Below are 21073 nucleotides of genomic sequence, written 5' to 3'. Positions count from 1 at the left end.
AAAGGGCCTGACAGCCGAGAAGGCTGGGACTGGGTTTGTGATTGTTCGCTGTTACTGCCATAGTTGTTGTTGTTTGTTTGACTGGTTATATATATATAATAGTAAAGAACTGTTATTCCTATTTCCCACATCTTTGCCTAAAGGCCCTTGATTTCAAAATTATAATAACTCGGAGGGAAAGGGGTTACATCTGCCATTTCAAGGGAGGCTTCTGCCTTCCTTAGCAGACACCTGTCTTTCAAAACCAAGACAACAGGTAATTGTATGAAAAATTATAATGACAAAGTTGGACTTTGGATCTCTAATGCAGTGTACTGAAATAAAATTAATTTCCATACAGTTCATGCAGGACTAGTGCTGTTATAGTAACCATCTTTGCAAAGCACAATATACTCTCCCTGCATCAGGAGACACACTCTTTTTCTGCATGAGTTTTTATATTTTAATTTTTTTTTCATAACCTAATCTAGTTGTGAGGTATAAATGTAGTTTGCAGAGGGGATTTGTAGGGGTTTAATACAGCTTCAGTTAACAGTCCAGTAAGAACTACATCAGGTCCTTGACATATTTCTGGACAAGTCCTGACACCAGAAGTTCCATAAAGATAATTTAGATATATTATTTTGCATCATTATATTTTTGAGCCATAATTTTAAAATCTAAAATAAAGTCATTGTCGTTTTGCCACAAAGAGTAAATGGGAAAAACAGTAATTCTTTTTGAATGGCAGGCTCTTGTAATCCAGAATGGGAACAACATAGCTAGTGTTACAACAGCCTGGGCTGCTGATTGAGGGAACACATTTTGTTGTGTTTATTAAACACAACAAAGGTACATTTCGATCCACACTCTAGATGCAAGCTGAAGCAGATGAGAAAGGAAATAATCATAAAATCATAAAATAGTTTGGATTGAAAGCAACTTTAAAAGCCATCTAGTTCCAACCCACCTGTCATGGGCAGGGAGATCTTCAACAAGACCAAATTGCTCAAAGACCCATCTAAACCAGCCTTGAACAGCTTGAGGGATGGAGCATCCACAACTTCTCTGGGCAATCTGTTCCAGTTCCTCACCACTCCCACAGTGAAGAATCTCTTCCTAATATTTTATCTAAATCTACCCACTTTCAATTTAAAGGCATCACCCCTTCTGCTATAAGTACATGACATTTAGTTATATGGCATAATAACTATGAAAGGGTTGAAAGTCCCCTTCTGGGTTTCTTGTACTTCCCTTTAGGGGCCTGAATCTTCAAAATGAAATGCAATTGGCTAGTTTCTCTTATTGGGAGATGCTAAAGCAGAAATGCACCAAGTAATTCCTTGTACCATTTTATTAGCAAAGAATATAGGATGCTTAGCATCCTTAGCACCTACTACTAGTAAGTAAAACTGAGTAAGTCTTGTCAAGTCTCACTAATTGTTGCCGAATCTAGATCCTTCTATTATTTCTTAAGACCTTAAGTATTTTTTTTTTATGCTGCTGTATCTGTATCATCTCCTGTTTTCTGTTTCTCTCTTTGAACCTCTTAAACTCTGTCTCCTAGTTAATTTCCCCGTCAGAAGCTGGCAAGTCCACCAGAGTGTTGATCATTATCTTTCAGATCGTGAAGTTCTTGTCTGTCACATCACCTGTTCTTTGTGCCTGCATATACTTTTAAATTGCCTAACTCTAATCAATATAAATATTAGATTAGATTGCCCCCAAATTACATGTTCTTTGTTGCAGCATCAGTTTTTCATCGTTGTTTCTACTCCACTGAGGTTCTTTGTACCCACACTAGCTCTGAAATTAACTTTTACATAAAGGCTGCCTCAGCCTTCTGGAAATGTCCTCAGGCTTCTGGAATCTCTTTTATGAATAGAGATTTGACTGTGGCCTCATTCTTAGGACTTTCCCCAGAAGAAAGGAGAATATCCACACCTTTCCCCAGGTACCAGAAGATACCTTTTCCTCTGATAGGATGCAAGAGAAAGTACTTGCTTGGCAGATTTCATGGGTCTGACAAACCAAAATATGTGTATCCTTGAAGTACTACACCTTAACTAGTAAGGTCAAATAGGTATCTGTTGTTATAAATTACTTTCCTGATATTTTCTAATAAGCAAAGTAAAATATGAGGTGTATCATAAATAAAGAGATACTTTACTAAGTGCTCAAGATTTGAAACAACCGCAGTTAGTAAAAAGGTATGGCATGGTGTGAAGTGCTACGAGACAAGCTTCCAATGCAAATTTGAAAAAAATTTGGCCTGAGAGCTACTCTGTGGACTTCATTCTCAGAGGAATGATAGATGGTAATCATAACACATTCCTACCCTTCCCAGAAACATTATTTCTGACATCATAAGTGATATTGGACCCTTTTCTTACCAGAATGTAGAATTGGACTATACCTCTTTGTTGCTTCCTGCTGTCTCTTTTCTTTTCCCCAATAACGCACGGACATCATGTAGACCTTTTTTATTTCTATAATAAGAAGACAATTTATTATTCTCTAGTCGAATTTGGGAGAAAAAGACCCAAGGAAAACATCTCTTTGTTATACCTGTAATATAATTAGAAACAATGCAGAAAGATTTAGATGGTAGGTCAACTGACAAGCGTATAATAATAAATCAAAAATGCAAATGAAAAGTCAATGTACACACAAAAAGGAAAGATGTCACAGATTTCTGGCCAAGAAACAGAAAAAGTTTGGGAGTTATTGTGTGAAAAATCTGTCAGTTCCTCAGTGTAGTGCAGTTGCAGTGCTGAAGAAAAACGTTTCTCAGATTGTACTGTTAGGAGTACAAAATCAGTGATGGATATTCTACCTAAAATTGTCACTACACCTCACCTTAATACTGGTATAATGCAACGTTGCAATGTATACCACTGACTTTCAGAGCTTAAAACGGTAAAAAAAGAAAAATCCCTTAGATTGTAAGGATCTAAACAGAAGAAAAGTTTAAATTAGACTTTATTATAATTGAAAAATGAAAAGGTTCACTGGAATTTACTGAAATTTCGTATTTGTGACAGTAGTTAGTGAATATAAGACTCAGTGTCATTACTGAAACAAAAATACAAAAAATACCACAATATATAATTAGCTAAACTAGTGGAAGCCAGCAAGAAGTAATGAAAATAGGTTCAGACACCTGATAGAAAGCATAATGTTATAAGGATATCCTAAGGATAGCTGCTGAAAGAACCAGAAATAATGAGAGTACGGAGCACAGTCTGTGGTAGTAAAGACAGCTTCAGATTGTGCTTCTGCATTACCCCTTACTGGGGAACAGCAACCAGTTGGGAGACTGGTCTGTAAAATAAATGATGTGAGATAAATATTTTTTTTCCTAGAGCCTTTTTTTAGCAATCCAATAGAGGTGGAAATTTGCAAATGGGGAAAGGCAGTGAGAAGTAGTGAATAGAACAGGTGAGCAATGGGGTAAATCTGGTCCACAAGTTTCAGAAAGAAGGAGATAGGTTTCTGCACTGATAAGGCAGAGAGGTTTGAAAGAAAAAGGAAAGGAAAAGTTGGCAATGGTTGCAATCATCAGAAAACATTTTATTTAGTATTTATTTGGCTAAAAGAAAAAAATTAAAATTATTTCTCTGATAACACTGATTTTATGTGTCTCTCATCATCATAATAACTGCATTTTAAAACAAATAAATTTATCACCTTCATGTGACTTTGATATGGGTATTTTGCCCAAATGGGGGAAAAATATTGCTAACATTTGCATAGGAAGTCTGAGTCAAAGCAGGAAATGGTAAACAGCCTCATCTCACCACTAAGTGGGCTGTGCAGGTTGCTCACAGTTAATCCATCTCTAGAACAGATGTTTATTGGAGTTTTAAACTTCATGCTCTTGAAAGCAGGTCTGAATAAGGAAAGTAGTGGAAATCCTCACAGAGACTGCGTGTATGCAAATAGTGTCTGGAGTTTGAAACCAGAAAACTTAATACACGGTGCCAGGAAGCCAATCACTTTTGACTCCAGACTGTATACGGGAAAATAAAGTGTGTCAGGGTTCATATAAAGGAATTCTATACTCATATGAGAGGAAGGAGGATGCTCCATGTAGAACACCTAAAACTCTGGACAGGTTTTATGCATATTTTCTAGGCTTCCTACTCATAGAGCTCATAATCCTAAACTGGGTGACGTTGCTTACAAGGAGAAGACATAAAAGATTGCTGTGCAGCATCTGAGGTGTAGAGTTGAAAATGTGTGATCTGGCCTGGTGGCTGAAGGTTGCAACAAATTTTTGCATAAATCTGAGTGGATAGGAGAAGACAGAGAAATAAAGCAGCTGTAAATGCCCCTTTGGTTCTAAGTGAGATTATTTAGTTTCATGCACATAGTTGTGAGCGAGATGGTACTGTTTATGAATAAGACTTGTGAACATCAGTGTTCACAAAGCCAGACAGTGATTAACTGGGATGCCTCTATGAGATCTCAGTTCCCTATATGGATTGAGCTTTGTTAGCTTCATTTTCATGTAATTATTATATTTTTACACATTAAAACTGCAGTTTCATAATCCTGAGGATTTATGAGTAGGAGTAAAAATTAGAGAGGACCATTTGACTCCTAAATTCTGGCAGTAAATATGATTTAGAAAGGAGATTTGGGGAGGTTAGAAGGATAGCAGCATGGCTATTTGGTGTGTGTGGTTTTTTTTTTTCCAAAGTACCTATCTATAATATTAATTTTTTAGGCTTAATGATAAATAATGTGAGCATTTTAACTAAAACTCCATTTTTAATGCATGGTAAGAGCAGTATCTCCTGTAATTATTTTTCTTAAGTTACCTCCTTGGAGGAATAATTCTTACTTCTAGCTAAAGTAAATGTTTTGATTTTATTACAACCTTTTTGATTTTTGTTTATTCCTCCAACCTCAGTAAAATTCCATTTTTCCAGGGTTAAGGGGTTGTGAGAAAGTGAGAGTCCAATCAACTATCCAAACACCATACAGAAGAAAATGCTTTATAGCAATGAGAAATCTTTCTCTATAAAAAGATCAAACTAAAGCTTGATGACCTATGGAAGAGAAAAATTAACTCATACCTTGAAATTCAGATTAGTATAATCTAATTTAAAAAACCAAAACCCTTGATATTTAAAGAAAAAAATAAAATGTCTGGGAGGTTTAAAATTGACATGTGCAAACAGAAACAAACACAAGAACATCAGGAGCAGTTTAAGCAATGAGGAAGCTAAAAAGTGGTGAAGGGAAACATTTCAATTCTCCACACAAATCAATTTGCCCATATTTCTAACTGTATAATTATAAAATACATTATATTCTAAAGTGAACATTTACTGAAATTAATGAGAGAATTACCAAAGTAGTTGTACTCTCTTAAAGTATGTTGGTGATGATCATTACAGGGATTTTGCTGGCAGGCATTCCTTATTACCAAAACTGTAAGACTACATTTTCTAGAAAGTCATCAAAAAAGAAGTTTTATATCTTCATCTTTGAAAGAGGATATGAATACCTGGACTATATGAGTAGCAGAGCTGTTTGACAAGTGTGATGCCAAATTAAGGTCTGCAGAGTTTCAAAAGTTTTAGCTACGCTAAAATATTCCGTGCTGCACTTTTAGTAGACAACCTTTATAAGGAATTCTTGTTAAAGTTGGGTACGTTGCTTTTAGTAAGTTTCCGTAACAGACTGCTAATTTTAGCAGATGTACTGGCTTTGTATGGCAAGGTTTTGGTAGTGGGGAAGCAACAAGGGTGGCAGCTGTGAGAAGCTGCCAGAAGCTTTCCCCATGCCCAACAGAGCCAATTCCATCTGACTCCAAGACTTACCTGCTGCAGGTCAAGACTGAGCCCATCAATTATGATGGTAGTGCCTCTGGGATAACAGGCTTAAGAACAAGAAATAACTCCTGCACAACAGCAATGGGAAGACAGGAGTGAGAATGTGTGAGGGCAGCAGCTCTGCAGACACCAAGGTCAGAGAAGAAGGAAGGGCAGGAGCTGCTCCAGGCACTGGAGCTGAGATTCCCCTGCAGCCCATGGTGAGGCAGCTGTGCCCCTGCAGCCCGTGGAGGACCATAGTGGAGCAGAGATCCACCTACAGCCTGTGAAGAACTTCATGCTGGAGTGCAGGGATGTCCAAAGGCTTCTGTGACCCTGTGGGAAGCTTGTGCTGGAGCAGGCCCTGTTGGCCCATGGAGAGAGGAGCCGACACTGGAGCAGGTGTGCTGTCAGGACTTGTGACTCTGTGGTGTCCCATGTCAGAGCAGTCTGTACATGAAAGACTTCACCATGTGGAAAGGACCCATGTTGGAGAAGTTCATGAAGATCTGCAGCCTGTGGGAAGAACTCACATTGCAGAGGTTCATGGAAGACTGTTTCCTGTGGGAGAGATCTCATGCTGAATCAGGGCAAGAGTGTGAGGAGTCCTCCACATGAGGAGGAAGGAGCAGCAGAGACCATATGTGATGACCACAACCCTCGTTCCCTGTCCTTTTGTGCTGCTGTGGGGAGGAGTTAGAGAATTTGGGAGTGAAGTTGAGCCTGGGAAGAAGGGATGGATGTGGGGAATGTGTTTTAGGATCTGGTTGTACCAATGACAGGAATTACTGAGTTATTTCTGTGTCCTTCTCTTGACCCACAAGTTTTATTTTGCCTCCCGTCCAGCTGAGGTGAGCAGTGACAGAGCAGCCTTGGTGGGTGTCTGGCATGCCGACAGGGTCAATTCCACAGCAGACAGTTGGACACAGAATTCTTCAAAGACCTACTTCACAGCTAAATTGTGTCTCCTTGGCCTTTTTTTTAAATTTTTCTTTATTTTAGAGGGAGCATAAGCCTACTGACTTTAATGTTCGAAATTAATAATGTTACAAATAAGACATTTTGGTTTTTGTTTGGATTTCTTTTAATCAAAGAAATAAACTACAGATGTATACATTTCCCTTCAGAGAGCATTTGAGTGCAAATCAAAAGGGAGAATTTTTCTCCTAAGTTACATTGTTGTTAAAGCCAATGAGTTAAAAGAATCCCAACTCTTTTAGGTGAGAGCACACACTGTTTGTTGCATTCTTCTGGGTTTCTGAGATCAGAAATAATGAGACACACTCCAGCCAGTGATTCCTCCCACTCTGTGAAAATTCAAAAGTTGTTTTCTGTCACATTTTATACTGTTTCAGGAGGGAACTCCTTGCAGAAACCTGGGGATGAAGAAGAGCATCCAGCCATTCTAAGGTTAGCAGAAAGACATAAAAGAGAGCAGCTGCCCTAATCACATTTGAAGCAGCCAAGCAGAAAAAATTTAACATCCAGGCCCCTTTTTTTCTCTCTCAGTCCTTCTCTGAAAGCAGTACAAGTGGGAGTAAAACAGCCTGAAGAAAGAGATATGTTGGTGGAATGCATAAAGTTCCTGGGGCTGGGTGTGGAGGGGTCCCAAGGACTGTGTGAAATGCCCCAGTAAGTTCTGCGGTGTTAGACCTATGGGTGTTAACCCTAATATAATTAAGGTATATGTGTGGTTTCTCTCCTATTTGAATGTAATTGTTGTTTAAAATGTTAGTTTTAAGTAGTATTTAGATAAACTTACAGTTAGAGATTTTTTAAAGCCACCCTTGTAATGCTGAAGTTAAAAATTTTGCTTACTTTGTGAACATATGAGGTTGGGAGAATAGTAATAAATGGACTAGCAAAATACAAACCCCTTAAATATATCCATCCTAGTTTCTCCCCACATTCTTTCAAGAGGATTTTGAGGCTTGGAAATGCCTGTCATGCACAGGAAGATTGTTAGATTCTGTAAGTGAAAATGGCTGCATGTCACATAGTTATCATATATCTGTGTTTATCTACATTTTCTCCTTTTCCCCACTGAAAAGTCTTATGTAGATAGAATTTGAAAACTGTGAGCACATATCCTGGGATATCTAAGCTAGTTGAAGCCATTCAGGGAACTTTTTATCTATGCCTGAGATTATTTGGACAGATCAACAGAAAAAGGCTATGTACAGTGACTCAGCTGCACCTTGGACAAATCAAACTGACTAAATATGTACTGCACATCTCAGGCAGATTTCCATCTTTGAGTTCCTGCAAAAAAAAAGAGAGAACTCTGATTTTCCCCTCTGCACACATTTAAATAGACGTAAAGTCCTGAATTTATTTTACCTTTTGCTTTTGACTAAATGTTTCATTCATATTCCTTTTTCTCCATCCCCTGACAAGAAATAGGAGAGTGAGAGGAAGGAGGCAGCAAAGTCTAAGAAGATTTGGGAGACCAGGTTTTATTCTTAACCACTCTGTACAGTGGATTGAAATATGTCTCTTTCTACAACGTTTTGAGATCCTAGGGCTAAAAATGCTTCTGTAATGAGGCTTTATAATTATCATTGCTGTTCATATTGAAACTTTCTTCACTATTTTATGATTCTAAGTAAGAGGAAAGTAAGGAAAAGGTTGTATTAGAGTGACTCCAAAAATTCCTTTTCAGTGGTGTTTCAAGTTTGTCACTTTACTGTAAATTGTGTTATTTTCATTCAGACTGCAATCAACTATCCAACTTCAGAAAAGCAAATTCAGTTAAACAACTGTTCAACTCTTTATTAACCATAATACATGGCTTACTCTGTGTTGTTCTAAATAATTTCCTTTCTTTTTTTTCCCTATATTTTTACTCTATGGAGGTGCAATACAGGTCAGAAGATAAGAATATTTAGTTTCTTACAGAATATATTTAGAGGTTTGTTGTACTCTCCAGAAATGTAATTGGTATTCAAGGGGGTTTTTTTGCCCCCCTTAATAGGCTGTGAGCTGAAAAGGACACTCCATTTTACTTAAATAGTCTAGCTGACAAATTATGCTCTTTAATTCTACTTAGGAAACTGTCTTTTACATTAACTAAACATCACCCTCCTCCTCGGCCGTACTTGACATTTAAAGCTTAAGCAACTGCAGCCTGCTTCTAACAAGTTCTCCTTCGATATAAATTAAAATGACGTGGTGTTGAACAAAATCATCCAGTATCAAACAGTGCACTCCTCGGGGACTTCTTTAATACTGTTCATGTATAAATAGAGGAATTCAATTAAAAAGTAACCTAAGGCACTATGAAAATTTGCAATATCAGCAGAATGCAATGTAACTTGTCAGAGAGCTCACCTCATACGTTGTATATATGTACACACACACATACATGTGCATATAGGCACACATACATAGGCCTAGAATGTTCCTAAACAAAGAATATCTTCTGCTCTCATGATTGTGAGATGGTTTTATTTTAAATGGAACTACCTCTTGCTTTATTTATCTTGTTAGATTTTAATGAGTTTCCTCAACAGCACTATCCTGGAGTTTTAAGATCTGTAGCTTGCAGTTACAGTAGCTTGCAAAGTAAATGGTTTGAATTAAACTCCACAGATTTTACCCAGGTTTATCACCACAAGCTCAGTTTTACCATCTGCAAATCTTAAGAGTGAAATTTCATACTTGAAACTACCACTGAACAAATAACGTCTGCAGATTCTCCATAACTTGCCAAGTTACTTAATGTCAAGACTGATCCCATTTGAGCTCCTCTAGATTTCTGTCTTTTGAATGACAACAGGGATAGATAGATTGATTTCGTCACAACCATGTGAAGAGAAAATGGAATCATCTTCTGAAACAGGTTGGAACATAATTATGATTTGATTCTTTGGGCTCACTTGAAACCATCTCTGTGCATCTTCAGACTATGTATGGCAAAGATGACTTTTTTCTTAATATGCAGCTGTGTGTTAAATTTAAATTAAAAATCTGTTGAGCTCTGCTTTTTGATTATTTTCACATTCAGTTTGAATGTCATATTTTTAAAATAGCTTGGTAATATAAATGAAATTATTAGTTGTGCTTATATAACATAACATCCCAAACTATTCAGTTCTGCATTGAAAATGTACTTGTAGTGGCAACAAATCATTCATTAGCTCTAGTGCTTGCATATCCTCCCTGTTTTGCTGTTAGTGATTATCAGTTAATAGGTGGGAAGAGCACAGTGTCAGTGATTTTACATACATGTGATCGAAATACTGAAAAGTTAGACCTCAAATATGTTTACTTCCTGTTGTCCATCCTGGAATTTGAAAGACTGGGCTAACTCTTTTATTTTTTGGGTGATGAAAATGAATAAATGACTAATGCACCTATCCCAACTCCTCCTTCTCTGTAATTTTTTGTTATTTTTTTTATACCACTTATGGGTTTTCCTTCAGGTTAAGCATTTCTCTGCTTTTGTGAATAAACACAAAATGTTCTGGAAATGGGGCGATAGACTTATTGACATATTATTATAAATATAGAAGTATTTGTGTAAAATATAGTTGAGGATGTTTTAAATCACAGCCTATCTTTTAGTGTTCTAAGCAGTCATACTTCCAACAGTTGGGTTGAGTATTGAGATTTTTATAAGTAGTTTGAACAAAGGACCAACCCATCTGCCTTCTTGGATCTGACGTGCATTTCATGCACGGGAACAAGTGAACGTCCTGCAAGAGATTAAAAGTTTGAAATATTTTTCAGAGACCCAAAATTAATTATAGAATCACAGAATCATAGAATGGTTTGGGTTGGAAGGGACCTTAAAGATCATCTAATTCCAGCCACACTACCATAGGCAGAGACCCCTTCCACTAGATCAGGTTGCTAAAAGCCCCACCCAATCTGGTCTTCAAACCTTCCAGGGCCAACCACAACTTCTCCGGGAAACCTGTTTCAGTTCCTTACCATCCTAATGGAACATTAAAAATTTCTCTAATATTAATTTTCCATAAAATTGATTAAAAAAACCCACCCTACAAAAACCATATCTGCACAAGAACATAAACTATTAATCTAATAGTTTAATTTAAGGGTTTTTTTTTTCTGCAAGAATATACTATTTGTAAAGATGCTGTCAAGTCCTAAAAGAGTATTAGAGAAACACCTCTTAGGTTGCTTACTGATACAGTTTGACAGTAACAGGATTAATTCAAGGAAGTACTTAAACATGTGCCTAACTTTAAACACTGCTTAAATCTCATCAACTTTAATGAAGTTTAATTGCATGTGCAAGCACTCTCAAAGAGTAAGATAATTTCTGAAAATAAATTTTGTTAAAGAGAGTTTGCTATATGAAAAAAGCTTTAACTGTGAGTTTTTAGCTGCAGTAATGTTCCTGCCTAGTAAGTGAAATAGTTTTACTAGTTTTAAAGTAATTTTATCTGGCTTGCTTTAGGAGTAGCAAAAGTAGTGAGTGTTTATTTTATTCTTTAATGCAGATGAATGGAAAGAAGCAGTAAATTTGAAGCATAGCTGGTTACTTTTATCCTTGGAGCAGCCCTGTTGGCTTCTGTGTAATGTTGCTAGGGATGAGTTTGGTCTGCTGTTGGAAGACTATTTTTTCTGACTGCATGTGACAGCGTATTTTAGTAAAAACATATTAAATATACCATTTAGGCACCACACTTCTAGCATTTCTGAGATCCATAGGAAAGATGTTCAAGCACATATGGTAAATTTCTCCCTGGAATTAACGGTGTGGTTTGATTGTTGTCTACAAGATTAAAAATAAATAGGAAGTTTTCGAATCAGGAATTTCAGAGGAAAACTGTGAGAGTTGATAAGCACACTTAATATATTATCTAGATAGCCCATTAGTTTGATCGGGCATGTCAGTTCTTATGTACCTGAAAATAGCTTTTCAGTACACAAATGCCAAAAGGAATTTCGTCTCAAGCAGAGGTTAGAATAAGTTAATTTTATTTTAAATTATTTTGGTTTGTGAACGTTAAAAAATAGAACGATCAATTTTAGCAGAGTGCATACATCTTAAATGCATAAGTTCAATACATTTAAGAAAACATGAATAAATTCAACGTCCTGCCTTTCTTGGTGGGAATTCAGGGATTCCCAGAATAAAACCAACACCTGCAGATGATTTTGAAAAAAAATGCAGACTCCAGATATATTTGCAGTTTAGCTTGTTTTATTTACTGTACTGCCATGTCAAAGTGCATGAGTGTTCTCTTTTCAAAAGTGATCTTTTTTTGTGATCCAAGGGGCAACTTCTGAACCATTCAAGAATATAATTTATGGACTTGATGCTTTTGTTAAAGATCTATGAAATGCTCGGTTTTCCAAATTGGAAATATACTGAATGATGAAACATCCTTATAAAGGAGGAAAGTACAAGATTGATGATCTTTTAAGACATGCTTGAATACTCAAGGAATCTGAGAGCTGTACCGGTCATGTATTTGCTTTTTGCATGTGAATTTTAAGTATATTGCAGAGTTTGTACAACTGCAAATTGACTTAAGTGTAAATTCAGAATAGATCAAGTATTGCACCAAGGCTAATTTTATTGCATAGCAACATCTACTAGAGGATCTGAAGATCAGTCAAAGCAACCAGCTGATAGGTTTATTTTTTTGACATCTGAATGAAGTTGAACTACTATGCCTCTGTATCATTTGTTTCTTAGAAACAGTGCTTTTTTTTCTTAAATTATTATTGATTTTTGACAAAAATTTAGTTAGGGCAAGGTATGAAAGAAGACAGCTATCATAAACTTGTTCTAGGATATTAATGTGTAACAAAATCACAAGGTCTCACACTTTACTTTCCCCATTGAAGAGCTGTGGCTTTTGTCATAAAATCATGCAAGTTACCTTAGAAGGTAACTGAGCTACTTAATCCTTTTTCTTTTTTCTTTTTTTTTGACTTTTCCTCATGGAAAATTCCAGCTATACCCTTGAATGGCTGTGACCACCTGTTCTCCCACACCTGTTTCAATTTCTAAACCATATGTTGCAGTCACAGACTAGAACTGCTATAGATCTGTGCTTTCTCATAAATATTTCATAGGCTTCCTAGTCTCTGTCATTAAAAATAATTTGAAAGCATTGATTTGCTGAAAATCAGGACTGAAAACAGTTTCTCAATATTACCTCTGCTCCTTAGACAAGGAGTTTTCCTGGTTGCTGAATCATAAAAAAATCCTCATAGAATTATCAGCATATTCCTATCAGATATTAGTGTTATCTTTTCAAAATGAACTCCACTGGGATTAATGGTAAGGAAACAGAGGATACAATAACTTGCTGTAACACAAGTATGTTTGCAAACCGTCATTTGTAGGGTGATATTTCCTAGACTAAGTGTTCATAAAAGTTTTGCAATCACATGTTCAAGTGGAAAATTTCTTAAAGTTACTCTATGTTAGGTAATTCGGATAGTTGGCTAAATCCTCTCCTGGTGTACACTATACATTTTTAAATTCCTTTCAATGAAGATGTAATAATTTGTACATTGAATGTACAAAAGTACATAAGTGCTCCACCCACTGGTATGGACACCTGTAAGTTCATAAACTTTTAAAATATTATATGCTTGGATGTTAAGCTATAGTGTACCTTTCATTCTCTCCATAATACTGTGAAACCTCATTCAAACTATATTCAATCTCTTAAACCAGCCCCTGAACAGGAAAACTTCCGTATCCATGCAAAATGGATGCTGCTGGTAGATAATAAAACCATTTCTCATGAAATTAGTAGGCTGTGGTTTAGATCCATTCTTTGGACTTCTAATCTCTTCCTACATGAAAATGTGGATCCCCTTGCCTCCCGTGGGCATATATCTTCACCAGCTTGTGATGAATTGATTTGGAAAGGAAAAGAAACTCTTGTACATAAACATGCTTTCTGAAGCCATTTGCCTGTGCTGGAGATTGAGAAGGCCTTTTGGAACCCCTTTATGCCTTACTGACTTTCATCGACTGTAAACTGTTTGGAAGAAGTGGAATTGCTTGCAAAATTATTTGTTATGGCATGGGCTTTATGTTGCACTTTTTCACCTTCAAAACCAACTAGGAATGTATATTTAATACACTGTGCAGGGGTAGTGAATCATCATGGGTGATGCAGACCTGAATGTTTAATTAATATCATGGATAAACCAGAGTAATATTATGCTCTTTGCCTATTATTGTTGAAAGAGCAGCAGCTGCCAACATAAAAAGTCAATTATGTTTGTAATAGCTTGTACTGGTGAAAATAAAGGCTGCTGGAGGTGGTATGCATTTCTTCTTTGTTTCTCTACTTTCTTCACTCTTCTTGTGCTTGCCTTTTTCTTCCCCATTTTTGTTTACTATATATTCAGTTCACTGATTACTTATTCAGAAGGAAAGTTGTAGTATTAGATACAAACCACTGCTTGCTTTCTTCTTCTTTCCCCCCTTCCTTTTCTTTGGATTTCTTATGTCCCATTCATTTTCATAGTCATTCTGACTTGTTTTAAATGCAGTTAATAGAAATTGCAGTGTGGGGAAACAAGACTATCAGGAAAAGCTAATGCTTCAAGCTATGACTGCTGTAGCTTAAAAACAGTGTTCCTAAACACAAAGCTCAAGGTATCAAACCCTACAAATTTTCAGTGTCTAAAACTTAATTTTAGCTTAACTTGCTTGTTGATCTATCAGAAGTTTGGTTTATTATTTGTCCCATAATGTTTAAGAGAACTTCATACTAAAAGTTAAAATTCCTTGTGTTGTGCAACATAGAGTATCCACAGAGTAAATAGAGAAATATGCATCCTAATTTAGGCTAAGAATTTTGTATTTAAAATACATGCTCTCAATACTGATTTTAACATTCTTTTAGAGAAAAAAAAAAAAAGACTGCAGTATTTATCTGTTGGAAGTTTCAGGATATGAGATGGAGTAATTTTTCCTCATTTTATTTTGGTATTGTTTTCACCTTGCCATAAGAGAAAGTCTTGGATGGATTCTAGTTTCCTGATGGTACCTCTGGTAGCAGGGATGTACTATTAACTGAAACCACTTCATTATCTTCACCTATCATCTGATAGACTTTTGGATGTTTAGGTCATCTGTAGGCACAAGGAGAACTGGTTTTAGCCACTGGTGCCACCACTGGACTGGTTGACTCAGAGATTGCTTTTGGCCCCTTTCTCCTTTTCCCTTTAAAAAACTTCATCTGAAAATGCCTAGGGTTTTTTGATTTAATACAAGCCTTGGGGTTTCTTGTCATTCCACTTTAAATTTAGACCTTTTCTGCTCAGAAACAAAGGACTATGGCTCAGTTCTCTGAGTTGTAATTAGTGAGTTCAATGCAAAGAAGATAAATTAATTGAAACTGATGGAACTTGGTTTATCATCCATGGCTTTTCAACATGAATTTTTCATGTTTTATTTTACTGTGTGATTGTCTTGATTTCTAATGTCATAGACTTGCTGAGATGTTTTGATGCCAGCTTAGTCTTTCCGTAGTACTTCCGAAGTCACGTTCTTGTGTTTTCCTCCATATGCTTGACTAAAATAGCAAAATGCCTTCCTCTAGCTACTTAGTGACATTTGGTACAATGAAGAAAAAGAGAGTAAGCCTTTTAATTGGTAGTTCCATGTATGAAAACAAGCAATTAGTTTCTGACACATAAGATATGACAGAGAAATTTATTCAAAGAAGTTAGGCTGGAGCAAAGTTATGGAGTCTGTTTATGGAATATATAGAAACAAGAGCTCAGCATCACAATCTTGGTGCCTTGTTGTCACAAAACATGAGGCTGGGGCCATCCTTGAAATGAAACAGAAAATGTAGCTCAACTAGGAAATTAAAGTGTTTTATGTAAATAGGAATGTGATGGAGCAGTGACTAAAAACCCAGACTAAGCACCGAATCTGGCCCTCTAAGAACTTACTACTCAGAATATACATGTGCAGATGTGTGTCTGTTTGTTCATGCTATGCTTCAGAAGGAAAACTATGTATTTGACTGAACTATGCTACTAGGATTGAATCCATGCTTTGTTATGACTCTGCCACAGGAAAAACCCAGTAGTACTCTTATTTGGCCACTATGACTTTTCCTCTTAAGGACTTGACTAACATGCTCCTGTCCTTACACAGGCGCTCTCTTTTGAATGGGGCTAATAAGCAAACTTTAGACAGAATGTGGAGGATAAACTAAACATCAAGGTGAAACCTGGAATGCTCCAACATTACAAAAATAAAAGCAAAATGAATCACATCTTGATGTTTTACTCTCCAACGGTAATGAACAAGTCTTAAACCAAGGTCCTCAAGAGTGTTTATAGAGTCATTCATCATCAGCCACGCAAGGTGGAGATCTGAGACTTTCTCATTTTTTTTCCTTTCTTTAAAAAAATAAAAAGTTAGTGACCACGCTGTCATCACAGAACTCAAATAGTTGGTGATTTAAGGAAAAATAAGATATAGTATTGGTAGATAAGTATAGTTCTCTCTACATGCTTTGCTTTCCCAGCCTCTAAAAGCAAAGTGTGATTGTAAAGTTCCTACTACTGGGAGGGTCATCCAGAATAACTCTCCTTGAGTTTAAGTGAAAGAAAATGTATCTGTTTTTTTCTTTTTCTTTTATGGTGTTTTTTTAGGGGAACGAGGGGAAAATGCTGTATGTCCAAGGTTTGACAGGGATGTTTTTCAATCAGAGAGAAGCAAACATTTATTTTGCTACTAGAATACAATTACATTCCAGTAAACACCGAGGTGACAAAACCCCAGGGTACTTTCCTACAGCCAGAGGGTTTATAGGTTAAACAGACTTACATTAGGTTAAACTCGAAGCTGGTGCAAGTTATTCAGTGGGAAGGTTGAACAAAGGTCCTCAAAGTTATAACCATCAATTCTGGTTAGTGATATAATGATTAATTAGATGTCACTCAAATAGTGATGTGTCAATAACAGCTTGCTGGGCCCCAGTAACAGGTATCATTAAGTAAAATTTAGTGTGAGCTCTAAACCCTCCTACTGTTACTACTTTTTTTAGTAAAGCTTAGAAGCCCTTAACAATAGCAGAATCGCTTGGCTTTTGCTCAAATTCACACACATAACAAGACCATTCATTGTCACCAGTTCAAAGCCATCTAGAAGAGGCAGAAAAAGAGAAAGACAGAGAAGTGATGCAGCTAAGGTAATAAATGAGGCTGTCCAGGGAAGTTTGGGAATAGGCTAGCCTGAATGTTTCCTTGTGGTTTCTTTGGAAGTCCGGGGAACTTCACCTGCTGCAACTGTGTCTTGCCTCCTTTATGTTGTAAAAATCTTAAAAAGCAGGAGCAATGTCCTAACAATGGAGGCAAGGTGTTGTAGGGGCATACAATTTTTTTTGATTCTATCCTGGAATGACTTTAAGTTGCTTTCAAAATTCAGTAAGATGAATGACGGACATGGGAAAGTTTCTGTGATTTCCTGCATGTACTTCAGCCATGTTAATATACCTTAAGAAATCTAATTTTATTTACTGCTCCTTATTAAATATATATTCATGTCCAGCCAGAAAAAGGAAAGTTAAATGCACAATTCAATTGTAACTGGATTTCTTAATTTCTGTTTGATTTTGGGGCTAGCATTGAGTAGCCTAAGCCACTTGAATTTCAGTAAGATTTCAGGTCCTAATTGTGTCTGTGAAGGGGTGTCTTGGTATGTTTTCACTTTAAGTATCTCATGGAAAAAACGAGTTTCACTCTGGGATGAGAAGCGGGTTATCTCTTCACAAAACAAGTTACCAGTTTAGAAATCCTGTACAGGTGGAGGTAGTTAAAACACAGACTTGGTAAATTCCTGAACCTGAAAACCTAAGGCTGCAAGATCCGAAATACCCTTTCTATTAAACCATTTGTCCTGGTTTACTGGGTGTAATTGTCAAAACTTGCTGAATGCAAAATGACTTTTTCTCACTGGGAGAGCTTAGTTTGTTTTTGTTTGGTAATTCCTACTTTTGTTTTGAATAAGAAATCTCAATCAAATATAAAATTTGAATAAGAACATTTACAGATTTAAACCTCTCTGTTTAACAATATCTTTAAAGGTAGACACAAAAATGACTACATATATTCCTGCCTTTAAATGCATTTATCTGTCATTGCAAAATTATTCCAACAATCGTTAAATGAATTCAAGATCTCTATTCATTGTCTGTCTTGTCACACGTTTGTAATCATAATTTGTTATGCTGTTGTAGCTCAAGCAGACACATTTTCTTTTACTTGTTCTTTAGTGCAGTCCAGAAATATTACTTAAAAAGGACGTTTTTTAGGAGCTAAAAGAACCAAGGGTATGATTAAAATTTGGCCTTAGTTGTTATCTGTGGTATATGCTTACCTAGAAGCTGTCGCTCACTGCTGTAGTACTTGGAGAAAATGATTTTCTGAATAAGCCTGAAACAAAATGTCTATTCAGGAAGTATAATGAAGCAGTGCAATAGCTAGTATTCTTTTGTTATGACACTATGGTAGTTTTTGTTCTGTCTCCCACTGTTCTAATAAAAGAATTAAAAAAAAAATCACTAAAACAATATATTTTTGTGAGACTTCTTTGTTTCTCTTCCCCATGAAATCCTGGTGTACAATGACACTGGTGATCTAAAGTAAAATGTCTGACATGGAGGGCGATATTACAATTTAAAAGACATTACAAGTCAAATATACTCCTATTTCTTTTCAGTGTTGATCTCATATAATCAGTTTTTCTGTCAAATAATGTGTCCTCATATAATAATACTAGAAATCATGTCAATATGTCCAGAAACAAAAATAACAATATTTAAGATTGTTCTCTAGAAGTTTAATAATGCTAAAAGCTAAATAAGCAACTAAGCATACTGCTCTACAGAATTATGTTCCTAGGAAAACTACCCAAGAAAAAGAAAAACCTTTTTTCTTATGTTTTTCAGAAAATTCTGATAAAAATAGGAAACTCTGCTGAGTCTGCAATCCTTTATTCTGGCAATTTATAAATAGCAATTCTATGTTCATACCTAAATAAACATATATGGGATTTGGCTAATGGTTCTGGCCTACATGAACTATGTAGTTTAGATGACTTTTTATTTCAACAGTAGTGTGGTACTCTGAAATAGTAAAAAAAAAAAACCTCCCACAAAAATGGCTAAATATCCTGAATAGTAAAAGTATTAGAGAGTGATAGGAAGTGTTGCCTTTTCCTCGTCTTAAAATTAAGAGCCTGACATGGTCAAGGGGAAAAGGGGTTTTTACCTTGGTGTTTATTGAAGGATCCTTAAAGGTGCACCAATGCGCCAAAATGCACACTGACATGCACCCCGAAATGCACGTACCCAGACGATAGGTCTTGTATATAATTTATAGACCTTGCAAATTAGCATATCTATCAAAGACTCCCCAGTGAGAGGCTCAAATGAAGCCCCCCATCCCAAGGAATCCCCCCCTGGATGGGCCTGTCTTGGTTTATAGGATGCTCTAGGGAAGACCTTGGTTTCTCAGGATAGCATAGGGCTTTCTGGCCTCCAGGATGTTTGGTCGCCTGGCTTAACGGAATATTGGGTCTAAGCTAACTTATCAGATTTAACAAAATTACAAGTATGCATGCTAAAAGCACTGGGGATACATAAAAGCTATATAAAAGGGTATATAAAAGATATACATATAAAAAAGGCAGAAAGTCATCATGGCATCAGAAGAATACCATGGAGTTTGGATTTGTTTCGTCTTACTTCTTAGATTTTCTTTAAAGTTGCTAAGTATTTTTTCCTGCATATTACACCATCATCTTCAGTGATTAATAGTTGTTAAATTTCATGGATGGAAAACATTGGCTTTTAAAGGCTCCTTCATCTATCAGAGAAAATCACAACAAGAACTAATGTCTAAATGTTAAAACCAAATACATTCAGGTTAGAAATAAAGTGTCTTTACTGTTGTTAGTGTTAACAATTGAAATTACTTATAGAGAGAAATGCTGCTTTCTCCACCTCTTGGTATTTCCAGATCAGTTCTGTATGTTTATTTCTGAAAGGTATGATTCAGTCAAACCCATTTATTACTGATGTGACTACGGGAATAATTTGGTATATTGTTTAGCTTGAGATACGTGCAAAGGCAGACTAAATGCCTCAGTGATTCCTCTTGCTCTTGAAGTATTTTATTAGACAAGTCTTTTCAAGTGGAATATAAATATTTTAAGAGTTGAGGTTTTATAGAAAACCATTTTATTTTTATTTTTGAAAGTATCAGCTTCTCCCCTGAGGCATCGTTTTACCATAAACATGTACTGTATGTTGATAATGGTCTCTGGTTTTAGTTTTTCCTTTTAAAATTGGCTTATACTAACCCTATGATAAAACAGGCAGTTTGATTAAATTCTATCTACTTATAATGATCTTGCTTTAGATCTTTATATTATATTTTTCAGGATCTTTTCACCTTTTGAATTACATGAATCTGAAAAAGCTCTGAACCCCAGGCTGGCACTGGTATGGAAGGAAACCTATCTAACATGATTTGTTGGGATCATTGCTTTAATGCAATTACAGAGGCACATGGTTCAAAAAAGAGATGGAGAAAGCTTGAGTCTGTGTGTCGAGGCCATATAGGCCATAAAGCTTCTTGAAAGGTGCCTTCTGTTCCCTAAGAGCTTTCACTTAAGTTTTTTGTTTATATTTCTACTGCATAATTTTTAGGGCATTTGGAAAAGAGGGGAAGAATTTTTTGTCAGAGAATCACAGATTGGAAGGGACCTCTAGAGATCACCTGGTCCAAAACCCTGATTAAAGAAGTGTCACCTACAGCAGGTTGCTCAGGGCAGGTCTGCTTGGGTTTTCAATATCTCCAGGGATGAAGAATCTTTGAATTCACAACTCTCAATTTGCTAAGCTCAAAAGATGATTTGGTTACTGTCTGAAATATCTCTCTGAAAAGTAATAGTAGTTACATGGGTCATTTCCAGTTTTCCAAATTCTTCTGCAGAAATTGCTAGAGGCAGCCAAACCTGGTGAACTGGAATGCCTGGGGGAGTCTCCCCAGCCATGCTTGTGAAGCCACTGTGGCTCCCTGTCCCCAGACACAAGTTACTCCTAGTCTGTGCACACAAGTCTAACATGACAGTGGCCACACAGACTCCCATGAAGAGTGGTGCCTGTAATGGCACCTATAAATGCACATAACCATGTGTCTCACAGTCAGCCTGAACCTGTTCTTCCCCTCTGTGATCAGGACACACAGACCTGCTCACTAGCTATCTGTTCACATGAAACTGGTTTTGTCATGTT

At 36.4% G+C, this 21073-nt stretch overlaps 1 long non-coding RNA gene across 1 annotated transcript in view; it reads left to right on the top strand.

Annotated features, from left to right (window-relative positions):
- Positions 1–21073, top strand: part of LOC108445029 — a 114668-nt gene that overhangs the window by 84637 nt on the left and 8958 nt on the right. The gene's annotated exons all lie outside the window — the stretch shown is intronic.

Source organism: Corvus brachyrhynchos, unplaced genomic scaffold (assembly GCF_000691975.1).
Source record: "Corvus brachyrhynchos isolate BGI_N302 unplaced genomic scaffold, ASM69197v1 scaffold80, whole genome shotgun sequence".
NCBI classification, from domain to species: Eukaryota; Metazoa; Chordata; class Aves; order Passeriformes; family Corvidae; genus Corvus; species Corvus brachyrhynchos.
Note: the sequence above shows the minus strand (reverse complement) of the source record. Positions and strands in the feature narration are given on the sequence as shown.